The 22,450-nt window shown below is 40.8% G+C and overlaps 1 protein-coding gene across 4 annotated transcripts in view; it reads right to left on the reverse strand.

Moving 5' to 3' along the window:
• Positions 1-22,450, reverse strand: part of PIK3CB (phosphatidylinositol-4,5-bisphosphate 3-kinase catalytic subunit beta) — a 189,254-nt gene that overhangs the window by 132,345 nt on the left and 34,459 nt on the right. For 3 of the 4 annotated variants that reach the window (XM_075004357.1, XM_075004359.1, XM_075004355.1), the window contains exon 1: positions 17,118-17,240. The exons of the other annotated variant lie outside the window; for it this stretch is intronic. The gene's annotated coding sequence lies outside the window, so the exon portion shown is untranslated. Of the gene's footprint in view, positions 1-17,117; positions 17,241-22,450 lie in introns of those variants that run through there. 4 annotated transcript variants of the gene reach the window in all.

The following is a 22,450-nucleotide window of genomic DNA, read 5'->3' on the forward strand; positions in this document are numbered from 1 at the left end:
TTTCAGACATCTTAAAAGAGCAACAAAATTCCAATATGGCAACAACAGAACTCCCAACCATCCAAAAGTGGGAAGGGAAAACAACGGTTTTAGTGGCATAAAACTCACAAGATGAAAATGAGCATGCATCAGTCCTCTCTGCTTTGGATAGTTATTGATCAGAACCAGCCACCAGCTTGGATGAAAGTCCACTTGAATAGAGGTTGAAGCATGAACAGGGCATGTGAATGGTCAACATATTTGGTACATAAATACCTGCAGTGTTGGCTACAAAAGTGCACCATATGAAAGCCTGTTCTCACTTGCAAGTGATGTACACAAGAAGTGGACAGCATTATCTCCATGGAGGCAAAGATACTTATTTGTCTTAGAGTTTGGCAGAGCAAGAAAAAGGGACAGAGCAGATTTGTAAGCTCTAAGGAGATGCATTGTTTTGTTTTGAATGTAATTATTTTTGTACCTAACTCCATGTTTATAAATCCACAAATAAGGAATAAAGATGCTACAAATGAAACACTAGCAAATATTAGGTCTTGACTTCAAGTCAGAAGAGAGACCTGCTCATTCTCTCAGAGCTTTATTGGCTTTACAGTTTAAAATCTCAAAATCTGTCACTAAAAAGCCAGCAAACATATGACCGAATACTTGGGGGGGGGGGGGGGGGAAACTAGTATGTAAAAACACCATTTTAATAGTCACTTTTCTGACTATAACACAATGAAGTTCAGCAAGAACTGTTTTTTCCTTTAGTTCCTTCTTTCACATTTTTAAAGGAAGTATCATGTGAAAATACTTATTGCCTAATATACCTCCAATATATGTCCTACCACTGCTATTTTGCAAACTTTTCTGAGGGGGAGGTTAACTTTCTGCTACAGTCTTCTCACTAGGGGCCCAATCCACAGCCCAGAGCAGTCATTAGGAGTTTTTGCTATATTATGTCAGTGGGCTTTGGTTACCTATGCAGTATCAGAGAGCCTCTCACAGTTTGCTTGCTTCATCTCTAGTTCTGCAAATATTTTGTGTTACTGGCTAACTTTTTTCACAATGAAGCTATTCCTACTTTCTGTTCCCTGAAATCTCTTCTAGATGGTCTATATTATTCAGTGTTTTCCAACACTGATTTTCGCTTCCCCACCACGTTTTAGTAAACATCCTGCACGTTTAGTTCCCTAATTTTCTTTTTGTTGGGCAGGTTTGATGAACATTAACCACATTAGAAACCCAAACAGCAAGATCAAATAAACTTGATTATTGAGACACAAAATGACTATAATTACCCTTTCCTGTGAAGTTGCTAGTAACTGTACTCTAATAACCAAATCCTCAGATAAAAAACTGTAACTATTATGGTTGTTAAAATAACTTTGAAAATGTGCACTAAAGTGGTACCTTCCTAGTTCTAACAGCATGAAACACTGCTGCTATCCACCTCTGAGAAGTACAAATTAAACACACACAGCATCAACTATTTTGTTACCAATTCTTCAGCAGAAGCACCGGTAGTTAACCTGCATCACTGTTGGATAGGGCTTTGGACATTAATGTGGAGTACAAAAGGGCAGCTAGTTACTGACTTCTGTTGCTGTGATTGGGAACAAAGAATTCTAACACCAACCAAAAAGTGTAAAGTCACCTTAGGACTACCTACCAAATGCCAAAAAAAACAAAACCCTTCATGGATGGGAGCTAAAGTATTAAAATCTACAGCGTCTTTCTTCTCTTTCATTACTCCCAACTTTTTTCTGTGTCCTCAAGCCTCTAATACATGACAGCATGGTGCCGAAGAAAATAAAACTACCTACCTTTACAACTGGAGACAGCAACCTTTCTGAAGTAGCTTGCCAAAATTTCACCTTTTGACCTTAATGTATGGTCCGAGTGCCAGTGATAATTTTTAAAGTCACGTAGTCCTACATACAGCAGCTTTGTTAATAAATTAAGCTGCCAAGCTTTACAGTTTAAGGGGTGACTGGCAGCATTACCTTGTCTTTTGTTACAGGTGGCTTGGCTTTGAGTAAGCTCCCAGCTGCATGGAGGAGCAGCAGTGGGGACTGAGCTCCTGCCTCGCGTACCAATGAAAAATCAGCTCATGTGCCCCTCTTCGCGCCTGTGCCAGGGGTTGCTGACCCCTGCTCTACACTAACCCTTCTTTGAGATTCATTGTGAACATGTACATTCCATTATGGGAGCATCAGTGTCCAATGTACCTGAGGAAAAAGGAAGATTTTGCCCAAAAATATCACTCGGCAACCAAGTGTCCCTGCCATCCTTGTGCACACAGAAAGGAGGGCATAAAAGAGATGTGGCCACCACCTCAACTCTCTGCTCCTTTGCACTGCTCAGTAATACCTAACCAGCGGAGATGGGAGGGTTGCAAAACAAAGATAACAATGGTTACTGCACAGGTAGCTAAATCAGCAAAAATGTAGCACTTTAAAGACTAACAAAATGATTTATTCAGTGAGGAGCATTCGAAGAACAGACCAACTTCATCGGATCAATAGCATTTCCAGTACAGACTATCATCTATAAGCACAGAGATCTCAAATAAATAATGTTTTAAAAAATTGCAATAAGAACTGACAAATCAAGTACATAGGATTGAAGGACGGGGATGGAGGTGGAGGATGTTAAGCGTCTAGCTTGAGATAATTACAAGCAACAAAAGAAGGGAAGCTGTCCTTGTAATGTGTGAGGTAATTGTTGTGTCTGTTCATACCAAGTGTTAATTCTGCCATGAAGCCTCTATGGGCTCCATGCCAGTCCCAAGCCTGGATGAAGGAGGAGGGTTGGTCAGATGAGTGTCAATGCGCTGACTGTGAAACCATATAAATGAAATCTAATGCCAATGATAAAAGATGTTGGCTCGGACATCGCCTAGATAAACAAGGTCCATGACACTAATCGAGTGATTGGGGTTGGGTCAATAAGTTGGCTACTGAAAGAAAATTACAACTAACACATACGCTATCAATTAGAACATGGAACATCCGAACACTGTGGGCAACTGGAAAATTAGAGGTGCTTCGGAAGGAGATGGAGAGATACTGTCACATACTTGGACTGGCAGAGACACATTGGATGGCATCAGGAGAGATGTGCGGTTGCAAAGTCATTTGGTTGGGAAACTAAACACAGCATGAAGTAACAGTCTGATTCCTTCTTAGCAAAACAGCTAGAGGAGCATTATTAGGATACAAAGTGGTGAGTGCAAAAATGACAGTAGCGAGATTCGAAGCAAAACTGTTCAACATCTCAGGTCATTCAGGTGCATGTACCCAAGTTGGACAGTACGGAGGAAGAGATTGGGCTCATCTACAAAGACCTGACAAAGACAGTGGAGGACATGCCAAAGAAAGATACGTTGATCATCAGTGGAGACTGGAATACGAAGGTTGGAACAGATAATGAAGGTTGTGAGAGATTCATGGAAAGGTTTGGATATGGAGAAAGAAACAAACAAGGTGAGAAACTTCTAGAGCTTGCTACGGAACATGAGATGATCATCTCCAACACGAGATTCCAACAAAAGGACTGGAGGAAGTGAACATGGCGATCGAATGACGGGAAGTCCAAGAACATGATAGATATGATTTTGATAAGAAGAAGATGGGTAACATCAGTACAGCACTGCCAAACTTTACAAGGAGGGGATATAGACTCGGACCACAGTCTAGGGATCACAAACATCAAGATAAAACTCAAAAAAAAGTGTAAGACAAAGTTTAAGAAAAGAAGAGACGTGGCGAGGATGAAACAGGTAATGCATACAGAGCAGCACTCGAAGAGAAGATTAAAAATAGTTGCCAAAGACAGACCTAGCTAAGAGAGTCACAGGGATAGCCACAGCAATAGAAAAGGTAATTGAGCAGACTGCTCCAGAAGAAGAGAAGATCACTAAGAAATGTATTACTCAGGAGACACTGAAGTTGGTTCAAGAGAAGAAAGCATTGAAGATCAGAAGAGATGTTTCCGAGACAGCAGAAGAACAATATAGGGTGAAATGCAATGAGGTAAGGAAAGCAGCCAGAAAGGATAGGGAGAAAGGGTTACAGGAGCAATGTGAAGAAGAGAGAGATATTACAACAAATGTGAAGACCAGGGAAGTGAAGGATATAAATGACAATGCGGAGGCAGCAGTAAGAACATGCAGGGAGTTGGGAAGTTGGTTTGAAAACGAGTAGAGATACGAGACAAGGAGATCCATTATCGCCAAGTATCTTCATCACACATTTGGAGAGAGCAATGGACAAGATCAAGGAAGAGGTAGAAGGGATCTGTGTACATGGGAATAGAATTAATAACTTGAGGTTTGTGGATGATATAGTTATCATTGAAGAAGATGAGGAGAAGCTAGCGAAAACGGTGCAGGTACTAAATGAAGATGGGAAGCAATACAGACTGATTATGAACATTGATAAAACAAAAACAATTGTCTCTGGAGATAAGGAAATCGGAAGGAAGATCAGCGTAGATAGTACTGAACTAGAAAACGTAGAGAAGTTCACATACGTGGGGAGCAACATGACATATGATCTAGACTGTAAGAAGGAAATAGCAACTAGAATAGCAAAAGCTAGAGCGAGTTTGAAGGTGATGGATGCGATCTGGAAAAGCAAAGTGATTAGCTTAGGAATGAAGCTGAGCATCTTGAAAATGTGTGTATTCAGCAGCATGTTGTAGGGATGTAAGACATGGGTGATAATGAAAGATTCAAAAAGACGAATATTGGTGTTCAAAAGGAGTTATAGAAAGATTCTGAGAATAGGATGGATGCAGGTGGTCACCAATGAGGAATTATATAGGAAGATACAGCCGAAAGAGAACTTGCGGCAGGAGGTTATAAAACGGAAGCTACAAGTATTAGTATTACTGTGGTATAGCCTGTGATTGCTAGTAAGAATCTCTCTTAGGTTAGGAGGTTATCTATAGGAGAGGACAGGCCTGTCACCTCCAGCCTTCTGTAGTTTAGCATCATGTTCTAGATTAAGTTGTAGGTTTTTTTAATGATGTGTTGCAGGGATTTGAGCTGGGGGCTATGGGTGATGACAAGTGGTATTCTGCTATTGATCTTCTTGGGCCTGTCTTGAAGTAGCTGGTTTCTGGGTATTCAGATGGCTCTGTCAATCTGTATTTTTACTTCTCCGGGTGGGTAATTAAGTTTTATAAATGCTTGGTAGAGGTCTTTAAATTTTCAGTCTCTGTCAGTAGGATCAGAACAGATAAAATTGTATCTAATGGCTTGACTGTAAATTTACAGGAGAAAAGTGGGAAAAAAGTCACTGAAGTCCAAGGACATTAAGATTTAGAACAATGAACATGTATACCTAATTTCTCTCTCCAAGAGAAGCAATCTCCTAACCTGATATCTCAGAGACATGACTTGTTAATACAAAAGATGTTACAGGTGAACTATAGAGATGTAAACATATTTTTTAATTAAAAAATGTCAACAAAATTGAAATGGATGTTTTGCTAAATGAAGTTTTTGCTTTCAATTTTTTCTAGTTTATTTCCAATGAGAAACAGAAAAATTGAACTTTTTTTAATTCAAATTCTGTGTTCCTTTCAAATATTTTCATGGAAGATGCTTTGTGTTTTCCTGAAAGTTTTAGGGAACTTTCTGCCATTTACTGGAGACAGAGCAAAGAGAACTGGAGAAAGCCAAAACACTTGATAAAAGCAGATCCTTGGATGGCATTCACACAGTAACCATCACTATGACAGATGCCCCTTGAGAAACCCAATGGTCAGCAACTTCACAGGTTTAGCTTAGGCAAAGATGGCAAAACAATCTTTACAGCATGCTCTCTTCTAAACAATCCAATGTGCTTATTGAAAGAACCAGCAGCTTATTTATTTCCATACCTTCAAGTTCTGTCAAAAGTTGGAAGTAAGGCTCAAATGCTTAGGAGACACCCACTGGCAACACAGCTTCCAGAAGATGCTAAGCAAAGGAGGAGTCGTGCCCTGAGACTCAGGAGCAACAGGTTTGGAGTCTGATTTCTGCACTGAACCAGAAGCAATAGGGGACATCTAGGCCTTGCACCACCTGTTCTTCTTGTGATCACCTACACATTTCCCCCTTTGTGTAAAGGTATCGAAAATAAAAATCACCATGAGCTTCACTGTATTTCCACAATACATCTTCCCTGTGCATGGAAAGGAAGGGCATCTAAAAATTTCTGTATCTTTGCGACTTCTGCTAGCAGGGGACTAAACCAAGACATTACAGTAGATAAGAGACAGAATAGCAATGTCCTATGAACAGCTCAGGCCTCCTGCTAGCCCTAATACCTTGGAAGTGTGAGGATGCTGGGATTTCTGACTCTGGACCCAGGCAATGACCTGCATGCTAACATCAGCCTTTGACTAATAAGTATTTGACAGATTTAAGCTTTGTCCTTCTCTAGCTATTGCAAGTAAGGCATTTTTCCTCTTCTCTCCAAAGACTACTAGCCACAGTGCAATGGGAACATACCTAATACTCCCACAGCTTCCATTTTCGTTCCTACATGACAACTCTCAGGGTTAGTCTCCACTGCTGGTCACTTTTTCCAAGCAACAAACACAGAAAACTGATAAAAATATGTACTGTTTACTGTTGCCCTCAAGACAAGCGGCAATGAAAATGGCTGTCCTTTTTCTTTCACAAGGCCATAAGAAGCTAAGGCATTTGAGTTAACTGTCTGTAAACTCAAGAAAGCACCTCCTTTTCAGTTTTTAAGAAGTTCCATATATGAAAAGGACACAAAATATTTTTAATTTTTCCAAAATATATTTACAACATTATGATTGAAGACTTAGGCCATGACATTCAGCAGAAAAAGCTAATTGTCTACTGCAGGGAAGATTTTTCAAGCCTTTTCCTTACCAATATTTCGCTTAAATTCCCTCAAGTTTTTTTTCTGCTGGGCCAAGATCAAATACAAATTCTGCCCCAATCAAAACTTATAGCTGCCAGAACCAAATCTGAATTCAACATACCAGAAATGAAACAATAGTGCCACTTTGCTTTCCTCTGGCAGTGTGCATCGCAAACATAATCTTAGCAACTTCTCCTTACTAATTGGATTCCTTTACTGAAATCCAGTAATTTGGACAAAGTGTTCCATAAATGCAGCGTGGTCTGAAGAATCCTTTCTAAATAAAAGTCTAAATACCCACACACCTCTAATCTTTCAAGAAAGGCTACACGATCTCATTAATACAGAATATTGTATTAGTTTACTCTGCAAGGCTGTGCTCTGAGAAGATGCAGTCTGAATTTTAAAGATGATCTGCAAAGAAAAAGAGAAATAGTTTTCCTGCATGTTCTTCATTTAGGGGTACTAGATTATTTTCAAGTCAAGTCAATTTACAGCAGACCTACCCAGAAAATCTGAATTGTGCTTTAACACCTTATTCTGATACCTTTCTGCTTCAAAAACTGGGCAAAGCAAGGGTTTTTCTTTTCTGTTTTTTTTAAATTGTCCTGGAAAAGCATTAAAAATTAATTGTCCTTGTAGCTGAAATCTTTATTTCAAAAGATGTTTTTAAACAAAAAACAGTTTAAGAAGGTTACATTTACTGACAAGTGAACCTCAAATCCAGCTTGGCCCTTCACAAGTATTTCCTTCTCCTTGCCATTCATCTTTGACATTAGCCTGTAAATGAGACTTACGCTTGCCAGTTAGTGCAGCTGGCTGCCAGCAGAATTATCTGGAGCAGCCCCAGCAGAGGGACAAAAAGGTGTGAATCTTGATGTTCAATACAGGCCTACTATAAACTCATTTGAGACCAATATGTATTTTTCATTCTCACAGTGGTCCTGACTTGTCATTATTTCCAGGTTGGGGTTGATTTGAACTGGTCACCTAGAGATTATGAAGGATCATATTCCATTATCACCACCCTGAAGGAATTCAGCCCCCAAAGAGCAAGTTTAAACACTAATACACCAAAGGTGCATGGAAATGAAGACCTCTTCGAATCTTATGGGTGGCTTGTGCATTGCCACGTGGCAAGCTGCTGTGGGCAACTTCTGAGTGGACGCACTGTGAGAGGAGCCACTCTGGACAGAGCAGCTGATGGCTGTAAACACGAGACAGAATGCCAGTTAACTGAGAAGTTCAACTGTTTGAATACCTATTAAAACAAAAAGTTTACTGTAGTATGACCTATGGATCCTAATTCAGACTAGGTCTCTATTGTGCCAAGCACCCCCCCCCCCCAACACACACACAACCTCTTAAAATATAAGCAGACTAAAAGTATGATCATCCCACCACATCCCAAATAATGAACAAAAAGCACAGAGAAATTAAAATAATTCTTCAGGATCATTAAAAAAAAAAAATAATCTGTGGCACAGCTGGGTATTGAATCCAGATATTCTGAGTTCCAGTTCAGTGTCTTACCACAAACTTTTCCCACCTGTTAAAATTAAAGTTGAGATTTTCAATTCATTTAAAGGGCTCGGGAAGTCTTACTATGCATCTTAAATATAAATCTGTAATTATAAATGGGTGCAGACAAAGGCTTGCATAATAGCACAATCAATATCATTTTGAGGAAACTGAAGATAGAATATGAAAGATAAAGAATCCCAATTTGCATGGGAAAACTCCTGGGAGGATATAGTTCACAGAACCAATTCCAAAATATGAAAAGCAGCTTTTGCTGAAGCTAGTGAAGCTATCCAAGTAATTCAGCAAACCTAAAGACCAAGGCATAAGTCAGGTACACCCACAGGTACTGCACAGCTGGACCAATACAATTGTATAAAAATGTATAATCAATGGCACTTTGTGGGATAAGGCAGTAATGATGATAAAAGGGTAATTGTTGTAAAGCTTGCTTACTTTAAAGCTTACAGTGAGAACTTTTAAAGCAAGTAATGTTTAACTTTAGTAGTTGACTAATTCCTGTTAATTTACAAATATTTTGTTTTTTCCCCTCTATCTTCCCTAGCCTCCCCCTTTCCTCTGGGGATTAAATGACAGATAAAGTCTCACTATTCTCTGATTCTTAATATAACTTACAATTATTTGATTTCTCTTTGGCTACAGTTACACTACTGAGTTTTGTCAACAGAACTCGTGGAGCACATCCACACAAAATGCAATTTGTCAACAGAAACTGTTGACAAAAATGCTCTGTAGACACTGGGGGCCCTTTTGTAGGCCGAGTGGATAAACGATCGCTCTGCTTTTAGGCACAGACACAATCTGTCAACAGAAGTTTTGTTGGAACATCTCTTCCAAAAGTAACTTCTATACATGGATTGCTGTCGCGTAACTGTACCCTTTGTATGTATGAAAGCCCTATACAGTAGCTTGTTTTCATTAAGAACCATTTACTCATTTATTAATTAGTTTTACTGTTGACTTTGAGAGCTGTATTATTAGTTGATCATACAATTAATTCAAAGTTAACATGATAAAGAAATTAATCATGATTAATTGCAACTTTGACATTCTTAAACAGAACACCAGTTGAAATTACATATTTTTGATATTACATTTCCAAATATGTTTTGTTGTAATTGAAATTGAAGTGCTCAATGCTCACTTTATTACAAATATCTGCACATGAAGTGACAAACTAAAGAAACAGTATTTTTTTCCATTCACCTCACACAAGTATTATAGCGGAATCTCTGCCCTGAAAGTAGAACCTACAAAGATTATCTGTTGTTCCATAATCACACACAAAAACAAAATAAAAAACTGAGTGGATTTGTAGGCTCTAGTCTTACTACTTGTTCAATCAGGCACTGAAAACAAGTTACTATTGTACACGTATTAAGTGAACTAAAAATTCTATTTTTTGTTTTTACAATGTAAATATTTGTAATAAAAATATAGAAATCCCTGTACGTTTTATGTTATGTTGTAATTGAAACCAATATTTGCAAATGCAGAAAACATTCAAAAATACATACATAAATGGCATTTCTATTGTTATTATTATTATATTAATTCTGTCAATCCCTTGGCAGCCCTACTTTTTTCTCCTTTAATATTACATCCAACTGTTATTCTTCCTGAGCACTTTGACTCACAGGTACAATATAAAGAAAAATGTGATGTACTGCAGCAATTACAAGTTAATGGATAACAAAAAACAAAGACTATTACATTAATTATTAACTATGAAAGATATGATCTGATCCATTTCCATGATTTGACGTTCCAGATACATTTAAGTCAATCTAAAATTTGGTTAGAGTGACATATAAAAGCATTTTCTTCCTTCAGGTAAGCAACCCCCCCACGCTCCACACCCCACCACCATTCAGCCAAGAACTCATGCTTTTCTTGCAGTCAATGGGATTACTCAAATGCTTTGGTGGTTTTCTGAATCCAGCTCTAAACCAACACATTTTCACTATTAGACCTATCACCTATTTGGCATAAAACATGATTATACTACCTGATACAGCCAGCATAAAAGCAATTTAACTTAAAATAAAAATAAAGGCTTTAATAATACTGCAGAGATGGTACTGCTTGCAGTGAACCCATCACACTGAGAATTCTAACAGTTGATATTTTTACATAAATTGAGTAAAGCCCTCCTCAATACCTAATCTTCTGGATCTATAAAATGTGTATGACCACTTATGTCCTAGGGCAAAAGACATGAGTATCTTAAGTACTTTATGATCCAGGAATTGTGAGAACTATAGGAAGGCAAAGAATTACTAAGGTAAAGACAACTGTGAAAGAATACACAGATTATAGTTCTAATAAGGGAGTATTTTCAAAGTTTTATTAAGAAGAGGGAGATCACCAAAAAGCAAATCAAGAAATTATTTCATTTCTGCACTGAATTCAAAGAAGCTTTCTGACTGCAACTCTCAAGCTGATTAGTCAGTAAAATAGGGGGAAAATAATTTATGTTGACATTTAAAAACGTTTTGCTTGCATGGAGGTTAGGCAAAAGATCTCTGCTTCAGCTTCCAATTGGAATTTTTTTCAAAACTCACAACCATTCCTCTCCCTACTAGCTCAAAGGTTTTGGAATTCATGGAATTTACTACTTTTTTGTTCCAATGAACACTAACCACCCCACCATAACCAGCTTAGATTCACACTATTTTCACATGCCAACAAAATAACCCTTTTTTCTTTACTCCCTCCCTCCTATTCACACCCTCGGTATTCCAAAAAACAGTTATGTATTGTATTACCAGTGCAGAACTGCATGTGATCACAGCCCAAGAGAATCATGCTTCACCCTCTCACAAAAAGCACCAACATAATGGCTCAAACCTGCTAGACTCCCATACACTTCAATGAAAATCTTGCAAATAAGATCATGAAAGAACTCATTACTTATCCCACATACATCTACCTCCACACACACACACACCACTCCCTCAATGTTATTTACTTAATGCCACAAAGTGACATGCAATAAGACTGCAGGAAAGATATTGTAAGCCTTCACAACTAAAACAACACTGAAAGCAAGGATTGGTAGCTGTAAACAAACTTTATGGGAATGCCCTAAGCGTAGCCACACCCATGATAAGTGGACATCCAGCTAACTAAAATGGTAACAGATAACCAGATGAGAGTGCAGGGTTAGAGAGGTTCAACCTGTATTCTGCACTTATTAGGACTCAATTTGAATACTGTGCCACATTTTAACAAATATGTGGAGAAATTGAAGAGGATCCAGATCAGAGCAATTAAAATGATGAAAGGTCTACATAATATGACCTAAAAGAGAAGGTCAAAAGAATTGGATTTGTTTAGTTTTGAAAAGAGAAGGCTGAGAGGGGACACGAGAGCAGCTTTCAAGTATCTAAAAGTTTGTTACGAGGAGGAGGAAAAAAATTATTCTCCTAAGCCTCTGATGATAGGACAAGAAGCAGTGAGCTTAAATTGAAGCAAGGAAGATTGAGGTTGGACTTTAGGAAAAATTTCCTGTTAGGCTGCTTAAGTACTGGAATAATTGCCTAGGGTGGTCGCAGAATCTCTATCATAGGAGATATTCAACAATAGGTTGGTCCTGCCATGAGGGCAGGGAAATAGACTTCATGACTTCTTGAGATCCCTTCCAGTTCTAGTATTCTATGATTCCACAATATCTGTAAGCACCAACCAGCACCACTCAGCTTTGAACCCTTCCAAATAAGGTACCTGGTCTTCCAAGAGTTCAGAAGTGCCACACACAATTTTGGAGCCATGCATAATGTTCCCTGCCCACCTCATATCATCTTGCTAAATTCCAAAAACCTTGGAGAATAGCACACCAGAAAGAACAAGCAGAGAGAAAATTCTCATGGGAGTACAATTACTGGGAAAATAACCTGACCTCCTTCAATATGACTAAGGCCCTACCAAATTAACAGTCCATTATGGTAAATTTTAGTCACAGGATTTTAGAAATGGTAGATTTCATGTTTTCAGCTATTTAAATCTGAAATTTCACAGAGTAGTAATTGCAGGGGTCATAACCAAAATAGGAGGTGTGGAGGGTAACAAAGTTATTGCAAGGGGGAGAGAGGCTTGCGGTACTGATATCCTTATTGCCGCATTGCTGCTGGCAGCCACACTGCCTTCAGAGTTTGGCAGCAGGAGAAAAGCAGCTGCTGGTGGGTACACTAACTTTGAAGGCATAACTACTGCCAGTGGCAGGGCAGAATTAAGGGTGGCATGGTTCTGCACTGCTGCTACCACCCAGCCAGCAGCCACTGCTTTCCAGCTGCCAGCTCAGACGGCAAGACAGATGCCAGGGTGGCAATGCTGTGTCCCTGACCCCAAAATAACCTTGTGGCCACCTCAAGTCCTTTCTGGGTCAGGATCCCCAATTTGAGAAATGTTAGGTTCCCCCATGAAACTGACAGCACAGAGTAAAAGCGCACAAAAACATTGCATGTCCTGTGATGTGTTTCTCATAGCTACGAAATATATTAGACACCAGTAAGTGGAAATGTTTAAAAGTCAAATTAGGGTTCTACGTAGTGGTACAAACTCTGGGAAGGAAGGCTGAGGCTATATCTACGCTATACTTTTGTGAGCATACCTCATGTCAGTCAGGGTTGTGAAGAAGCGTGACCCCTGACTAACATGTAACTACGCTGGGAAGAGTTACACAGAAGCAGAAACAAATTACACCAGCAAAATTTTGCTCTTGTTGGCATAATTTATTTTGCTCACAGGGTTAGAATGAATTATATAGCAAATCACAGCTTAGCTGGTATAAGAGCACTTTCCCAGTGTAGCACTATTAGTGTACACCTGCTCTGAGCAGCTCAAAGACTTAAGAACTGCCCTCCCAAGGTGAGGATCTAAATGCCAGATTGAGAAAAGTGGTGCTACACAAATGCATGAAGTAAACTCCAAATAGATGTTCTGAATACTTACATGAAGAAAGTGCGATAGAGGCACATTATCAACAACACTCTGCATGAGCAAGCTGTAAGATTTTCTAAGCCTGCATAAAGCTACCAACGGACATGAAAGGTTCCAGAAAAGCTACTCCTAATGGACACCAAAGGACAGTGGATCACTAGAAACCAAAGCACCTTTACATTGGAAGCTACAGAGGTCAACTTCCAAGCCCAACACGGATGATAGAAAGCCAATCCAAACAGTACTCAGAATTGAGCTTTTCTATCAGAAGGATCAAGTATGTCCTCCAGAGCACAGAAGATCTCTTCTAGATGCCTCCATCCTCGGATGGCACCTTGTGGAATAAGGAAGCATTCTGGCACTGAGGATCTAGCAACAACCCCAGAAGAAGGGGGAGCATAATCAAGCCCTAAACTGGAACACTGAAGAGGAACTAGAGATGCCCTTAAAACTGAATCAGAAGTCAGAGCTGTTCCTGAGTTTCCTGGGTCTTTAGTAACATTTCTTATTTAACATCTGATGGCCCACAGTATCCTCTAAACTCAGATTCTTTTTACCCTTATGCAGATTCAAATTGTCTCTAAACACTGGGCCCTAATTCTGGAGCTAAAGGTAGCTCAGCACCAACAAAAGCCCCATTAGCCAATGGCAGAGAGTATCCATTATTTTAAGGGAAACAACAGTCATCTGAAAAGATAGCACCCAAGTCCCTGACAATGAAGACTTCCCAGCACTGATGAACTTTGCCAACCAAGCCAGCTTCTTTGATGCTAGAGCAACCCTACAACCATACCGTAAGTGCTCAGGTGAGTTAGAGCTAGATAACATGGCACCTGGCACCAAGAACTTCTACTTCCCCATTTAAGCGATTTTTGGAGTCATTCTATCTCCTCCATCTTTACACAGGAACAGAGTCCCAACATAAGGATAGATCCAAAAGTCTGGAATGCAGAGTTAATCAAGAGGACTGCCTGGTGCCATAAAGGCACAGCATTAGAAATAGCTATTATATACACTATCTTGTTACCTTAAAGGTACCCAAACACTAAGAAGCACACTGAATTAGATAAAATGAACATATTAACTATTAAAAAAAAAAAAAAGATTTTGAGTACAACCAATGAGACATACAAGTCAAGTAAGGTATTCCACTACCTAACAAACAAAATTAGATTTAAAGCAAAGTTTCTCAATGCTTCCAACAGCATTACTAAGCAAAAGCTTCAGCTCAGGAGCCTGCTTTTCCTCCCTCCAGAGTCCCCAAGCCGTTTTGTCTTCCCATGGGCAAAGAATGACATGAGCAAAGATGATGTCTCTAGGGGTGTTTACCTCTCCTTTTTACAGTTTTCATCCCCATTTTGGAAGAGTTTTTCTAGCTGAAAACAAGACAGAGTCTGTGAAGAAGGATGTTCGTTGCTGGGATTTTTCTTCTCCCAGCAGCATAAGCTGTTTTCTCCCTTCCCCATTCTACTTGATGAATCTGTTCACTACTTAAATCAGGCGTGTCCAACCTGCGTCCCGCAGGCCACATGTGGCCCTGGACAGCTAGTAATGCGGCCCCACAAGATCGTAAACTTTTAACATTATTATGTGATTTATATACATTAACTATATTATATATTTTGTACGCAGCCCAAGACTATCTTCACTCAATGCGGCCCAGGCAAGCCAAAAGGTTGGACACCCACGACTTAAATGAAAGTTAAGACAAGTACACCCTGCTTTGTTCAAGAGACATCTGTTTGATCAGTTTTGTGCTATATGAGATTGATTGAACAAGTATTTTTAACAACATACTGGGGAAATTTACAAATTTATCCATTAAACCGTTACACACATTTTACCATGATACTACTGATCACTCAGTTACAAGTTTTCAAATGGCATACCTTGTAAAAAATTATGACAATAGCATCTAGACTGTGAACGCAGGGGTGTATTCTGTCATAACATACATCTGACTACAGAAGAAAGAAGAATATGAAATAAACATTTTGTTAAACTTGTTTTTGTCCCTTCAGATCTGGATAGAACAACCTAGAGTTAAGCTGGTGACAGACCCAGAATCTAAATGCAATAGAAACTATTATCAATTTTTTAAAAACTATGTTTCCCCTGTCCGCATAAAGCCATATGGCAGCCCAGAAGAGAGCCACCACAAGGTTAACAAGTGATCCTTGGGGGAAAAAAATCTCTGAGCATGAAGTAAAGACCCCTAGGCCTGCCAAAGGGCATGAAATGGAAGGCACTACAGCAGTTGGTGACTGTATGAACACATAAATTTGGCTCAAAATATCTGATGCTGCGTAAGGCAGGTTGCTCAAGTTTATCCTGACGCAAACTGTTTTTCTTGAAGAGGGTCCAGGCACTCAGGAGCACCAGAGAAAGCAGGACTATGCAGAAGCTACATAAGAGATTTTTTTTCAAACATATTAGGCCCAGTAGAATGATAACAAATCATAAGAGGGCACTTTTAAATAGCCATCATGCAGTTAAGTTGCCCACATGGTCTCATAGGTGATGAGGAAAAAGCACGTTTTCCCCTCTCATTTCAAAGGGTATGTCCACACTACAAATCTTACAGCAGCACAGCTGCAGCTTTGCTGCTTAGTTTAGATGTTGCCACAGTGATGGATGTTTTTTCCCCTCCTCATTTGGATAAATGTGCAAGCATGATCACTCTATCAACCTACAAGTGTCTTCAGTGAGCATGGGTCCACTTAATTTCATCCTCCAGGGATATAAATTTCTCAGTGGCAGCTATATGAGTGGATGAAGCCGTGGTAACACACTTTGGGATGCCACTTGTTTCTTTCCTGGGCAAATGCTGAAAGGGACACGCAACCATGTATTTTTATATTGATATTTTGCAGCAAAGAAGAGAGTCTCCTTTTTTAACTTACTCATGAAATTTTAAACAGATCCACATACTACAAAACACTTTCCAGTTCACGTTAACTTTAAAGTAACACTACTTCTACCTCCTGACACAAGTCAAACGTCTCCCTCCTATTTCAAATGAAGTAGGCAGCCCTTAAATAAAATAAAATTTATACAATTTATACTAGTGCATAAAATTGTTAGTCCTTAAGGTGCTGCAGGACTGCTTGCTTTGTTTTGACGCTACAGACGACCACGGCCACCTCTCAGACTCTTTTAAATGAGCAATGCAAAGCCCTCTGAAAAGTCCCGTGGACTCTCTCCTCTCGCCCCAACTGATAACGACCAAACTATGACTAAACTCCTCCAGTGCCAGGAAGAGGGCAGACACTTATCATGGGTGTTGAGCAACTCCGGTGTTGCAATTTTTTTAAGAAGCTGAAAAATGCCCTTTTCCTCTCGCCTGGACGCTCGCTGCCACCACGAGGCGGACGGGGACGCGCCAGCGCCCCGCGGAAAGGAGCTGAGCCCCAGGTGGCGAACGGAGCCAGCCTCAGGCTTGTGAGGACGGGAGACGGGAGACAGGTGCCCCCCCCCCACCCCCCCACTCCACCCCACCCCGCGTTTTCCCGTCTGTCCTTGTGGCCCAGCGAGACGCTGCTGGGGCCACTTCCCTCCTTCCTGCCGCCCGCGGTCGGCGCCCGCTCCCCAGCCACACGCCACCCTGCAGCGGCGGCACCGGGTCCCCCCAGACAGACAAGCCCGGCCGCAGCCCAAGCGCGGTCCCCTGACTGCCGGGTCGCGCTCCGGGGAGGTCCCCCCCACCGTCCCCGAACTCGTGCGGACCCGTGCAAGGTCCTCCCGCCCGTCTGCGCGGTCACTCACCTGCCCGGTCGGAGGCGGCAGCACCGGCCGCGGCCGCTGCCCCTGAGCCGCCGCCTCCCAGCCAGTGCGGCAGGAACTGAGGGGCCGGCAGCCACAGCTCACATGAAAGCACCAGGCCTCGCCGTCCGAGGTGAGAGGGCGGGCGGTTACCTAGGCAATAGCTTCCCCGTAACGCCGCCCCGCCCCCTTCCAGATCGGCCAATCCGATTGCGGCTTTCCAGATCAGCCGGGCGCGGATCCAGTGTCTCCCCGCCCCGTCGGCGCTCCAGGGGCGGGGCTTGGTTTCCCGCTCGCTCGCGCAGGTTAGTGGCCCGGAGGGAGGGTCACGCCCCTGGCGCACAGCGCCAAGCGGCGCAGGGCGGCGGCTCGGGAGCAGCCCAGACGGGGACGCTTGGCGCAGGGAGGCGGGGGAGAGGTTATTGCAGTGCTCGCAGAACGTGGCTCCCCGCAGCGGAGGGCTCCGTCACGGCTGCTCCCGAGGAAGACTCGGCCCCGTGCAGCGGGCTAGGCCCTTATGTAAAGTGGCTCACAGGTGACCTGACTTTAAGAAAATGGGCAAAGTGTGTCGCCCTGTGCGGGGCTCCTGTTCCGCCGCACCTGGTGTCCCGGAGCAGCAGCCTCCGCTGCCAGGGAACCCCGCTGCAGGGCAGCTGCCACATTCCCCAGCGCCCAGGGGCAGCGGCTCAGACTGCCAAGGAGCTCCTCTGCGGGGCAGCATCTCTGTTACCCAGAGCCCCATGAGAGCAACCCCCACTGCTGACAAACGCCACCACGAGAGAGCTGCCCTGTTCCCTGCCTCATCCCCCACCTCCCACTGGAGGCTGTGGAGCCACCATCCCCCCTGCCTCACCATGGGACTCGGGGGTCCTGTACTTCCCACAGGTCAATGTTGTCACCCTACTGCTACCCTGTGCCTGAACACCTGCCTTACTGGAAAATATGAGGGGATGGCAGTGACCCCCTAATGCACTCATTCTGCTTCAGCCTGGCTAGGTTGTCAGCAAATGTGAGCACTAGGGCATGAGTGTGAGTGCCCAGCTGCACAAGGGGCCACCCTCACTTTGGCACCCTAAGGTGAAGACTTGTACCAGGATCAGTGAAGGACAAGAAATGTCCCAAGATGGGTACCGCCTGGTAAGCTAATCAGCTCATACAGCAGTCCTTGCCAGAGCGTCCGGCCTAAGAGGGTCCAGCACACCCATGGAGGGAAAAAGATAGACAAAATATCTCCCTTATCCTTAGTTTTATATGACGTGTGAAGTTGGCCCTAGATTTTGCAGGGTCCTCTGTGAAGTAACTAGAGTTGTCCCATGTTCTCTTCCACAGTGGCAGCTGTACTCCAGTGCCCTCTGATTTGCAGTGTTCTGCCTCCCTGCCTTCCAAATTTTGATTGCTCAAAGTGGACCAAAGAGCAGCAAGGGTCTACTGACTGTAGGGGTGGTAGAGGCCCATAATAACACAGGCTTCTACAGTCCTGGTTGTGTACCGGAATGTGTTCCCCAGAGCAGCTGCTATGGTGTGATTCTACTTAAGAGCAGCCCCGATTGTTGAACAGTATTGCTGCTTTTTGTGCTAATAGTTTTCTTGATGTAAGGAGACTTTGTATCCATTACTTATTCATTGCAGCAAAACATCACCTTATGAATAAATTGTTATACCTACTACAGTACAACTCATTTTAAGTTAGTATTCTCCCTGAAGATGTCATTGGAAAACTGCAATTTATGTAATATATTATTTAAAGCCAGCCTCCCATGCTTGCATCTTTGCAATTGGAAAACAGCAGGGAGGTTTTTATTACAAGAGCTTCTTTCCCTGCAACGGCTAGCGATTTCCATGATAAATCCTCATTTTAAGAATCTTATAACTGAACTGTTACAAAAAATTGTGGAAGCTTGTGCCACACAAAGGATTTAAAAGTAGACAAATGGTCTTTAGAAACAATCAAAGAAAAGGAAATGTGAATGATGTTCTTGTGTACTTTTTACTCACAAAATACATCTGCAGTTCCTATGTACCTATAACTCACACTACATGAATTCTGCACACAGTGAGCCTAGGCACCCCTACTGAGTTCCATGCCCAAAATTCCTATGGACTTCAGTGAAGGCAGAATGAAGCTTGGGTACATTCATTTTTTCATATCTAAAATGGAACATACTCATGGTAAGCACATTTAAATATTTCCTTACTGCAGGAATCATGCACACACCTTTAAGATTTCACCTTTGAAAATAAAAAGGTCGGTCAATTTCACTTTTGTTTCAATTCAATTTTTTCTTCAATTTCACTTTCAGATACTCATGCACTAGCAATGCATAATGTTAGAGCTGGAAAATTGTAGAGGAAGGTTTGTTTTGTTTGTTCCACTATAAGCTTTTGGAAAGAAAGAAACTTCAATCCTAACTCTCTCCCATTAAGATATTGCATGACCAGCGGGTGATACAATATTTAGACAAAATATCAAGTTATCCATGACTCAGTAATAGAGTTTGCCTACTATATGTCAGACTTTTGCACACCCTAACTCTTCATTGTTTGTATGTATTAATAGTTCCTGTTAGTGCTTATTTTCAGTTCCGTTAGTATCATGGGTTAAATGTAACAGTTCTTTCTGAATAGCATAATTTTTAAGTCTGTAGACATATGATTAAGGTGCTTCTGTATAAAAAATGTAATGTCTGCTAATATTTTAAATGAAAAATAAACTCATTATCAGGTAAGACTTTTGATCATGCAGATACTTGTCTTGCCATAGGCCAAGTTGGCACCACTAACACATCCACTTTGATCACTATCCTAACTTCATCCAATTTAAACCAATCCATACAAGAGGGTTTTCTATGTGTGTTTCTTTACCAAAGGAGAGTTATTTGCTGAAGTCAGTGTGAAAAGTTAGAGACACTGTAAACTCTTTCATATCTGGCATTCTATTATCTAGAACTCTCAAATAGCCAGCATTTTAACTATAAATAAATTTTAGTTACATTTTCCATAATTACAGTATAGTGAGTAAATACAAATACATACAGCACATACAATGTAAGTTCACAGTATACAATACTACTGTTGTTAAATAAAGTACTCTGCATACATTTATTTCATAATATCTTTTCTTTAGTATTATTCATTAATAGGTATACTTCTCCACTATCCAGAATATTTGAATATCCAGCAAACTCCTGGTCCCATGGCTGCTGGATTTGAAAGTTTACTGTAGTTGACTCTTTGAGGGCTGTTCTAATTTTATTTTTTGAAATATTAAATCTCAAATATCTGGGTCTATAAACTCAATATTTGGGCTGTTAAGTGGCACTAGTGTTACTCTGTAGTACCTTAAATGCCATTGGAAAAGCTGGGTGGAAATTGTTTAGAAAAGGCATATTCATGCTGGCTGTTGCAAATTTTAGGTTGTTGTTGTGTGTGCCAATGCAGTGTTTATAACATGCTAACCAGCTATGGTTCATAAATCTTTAGTGGGCTGAAAAAGGATGCAGGAATCCAAGAAATCCAGAGTCTTCACTCTGCCATCCTGGGATTTTAATAAAGATACCGTGTAGCTGAACAGCATCTGTTTTTTACAAAACTCAGAGTGCATTGCAAAAATAACAGGTGGGTAGGCAGTTACACATTGAGCCTCTTTAATCCAATATTCTCTAGTCCAGCAACATTGGTAGTCCAACATGATTGTAATTAGTGGGAGGTCCACTTATAGATGTTAAGTTTCCTGGGGTCCCATAAAGTTTGTTTACAGCCACCAATCCTGGCTGTCAGTGTTCTGTGCTGTTATTTATCTGTAATTTACCCCTAAATGTCTTCTAAGAGCCCAGTAAGCAGTGAAAGCATTGGTAATGCTTCTAGATAATATTGATCTCCTGTGATTAGACAAATTCTCTTGCTCAGCACCAGTCAGGTCCCAAAAGTGCTAAACTAGAGAGGTTCAATCTGAACCATTATACTTTACACATGTGAATCAATATCAGAGGGGTTGCACCCCCATGAGATCATAGGTGATTAACGTCCAGCCTATAATCTCTTTAGGGTGAAAAGGAAATCATCAGTCTGCAGAAATAGGACATTGTCGGAGACAAGGGGTGAACTAATAAAAGCGGAAATGGAAACAAATGAACTGTCCCCTTCAAAGGTGCTCTGCAAAAGGTTTTTAAGAACTAGTTCCCTTTTTTACTTCTGGTATGTAAATAACTTAGAAAACTTTTTCTTTTATTGAAGATTGTTCTGCTCATTATCTTAAATGCCAGGAATGTCAACTCTGCTCTTTTCTAGTTAATATCTCACAGAATGTAAATCACCTATCATATCCTAGCTCAATGGATGGACAAGCTCGAGTTGTTTTGGAGAAATAAAAGTGTTAGTGATTCAAAATTGTTAATCATAAAAATATTAACCAGACCTGTTTCCTGATATTTGTTTAAATTTTATTTCAGTCTTAGCCTACATTTTCCAAACATGCCAAAAAAACCATTTAGGCTCCTAAAATAAGTGTTGGCAGCTACTGCAGCTCCCAGTGACTTCAGTGTGTGATGAGTAGATATTCATGAAACCCATGAAAGAATTCTGTATATAACCTCAAAATATTGCAACACATGAAATATTACCACAGTTTGTAAGTGAGATAAAGAAACAGCTGGATCTAGAGAGAAGGCTTAATACCAAATTCAACACAGAATACTGCCAATAAACAAAACAGAACACACTGGATTATTTCTCTCTGTACGAGGATTTTAAAACAATATGATATCAGAACTGGTCATAGCAAACATGAATCTCTATGTGTACTGTTAAAACACAAAGGATTATGAAAAGAGAAACTTGGCAACCAAAAGAACAGATTTTTTTTAACCAGAATGTTAATGTGGGTGGTATACTGTACAATTATATGTAGATCTCTTCTTACCCTTGCACTACCATGTGTCTCTATGATAAGCTTTTCTTTGTTTCTCACAGTCAATACAATGAAGGGGGAGGCAATGGCAAATAATGGGCTCAGTGACAGACTGAAAATGCAGATGCCAGAGAAAAGGGATGTACAGTGTGGCTGACAAAGTCAGAGCCTGCAGAAAGAAGTTGTCGGTAGTGCTTTGTCATATGAAAGTATTTAATAATTACAAAATTCACTGCAAAAAATCACTGTTAATGCAACATCATTGTTGAAAATTTACAGTGTCTGCGAAGGAGAGAGGAAAGTCAGACACCTTTACCTGTTACAGAATGCTCAGCAGCTCAGGTTGCTATGTGCACATCATCCTGATGCTCCTTGTCATTAAATTCAATTCTGTATTTTTTTTTAAATCAGGGTCTCCATATTCATGTTC

The sequence above is a fragment of the Carettochelys insculpta genome, chromosome 10, assembly GCF_033958435.1.
Source record: "Carettochelys insculpta isolate YL-2023 chromosome 10, ASM3395843v1, whole genome shotgun sequence".
Taxonomy (NCBI): Eukaryota; Metazoa; Chordata; order Testudines; family Carettochelyidae; genus Carettochelys; species Carettochelys insculpta.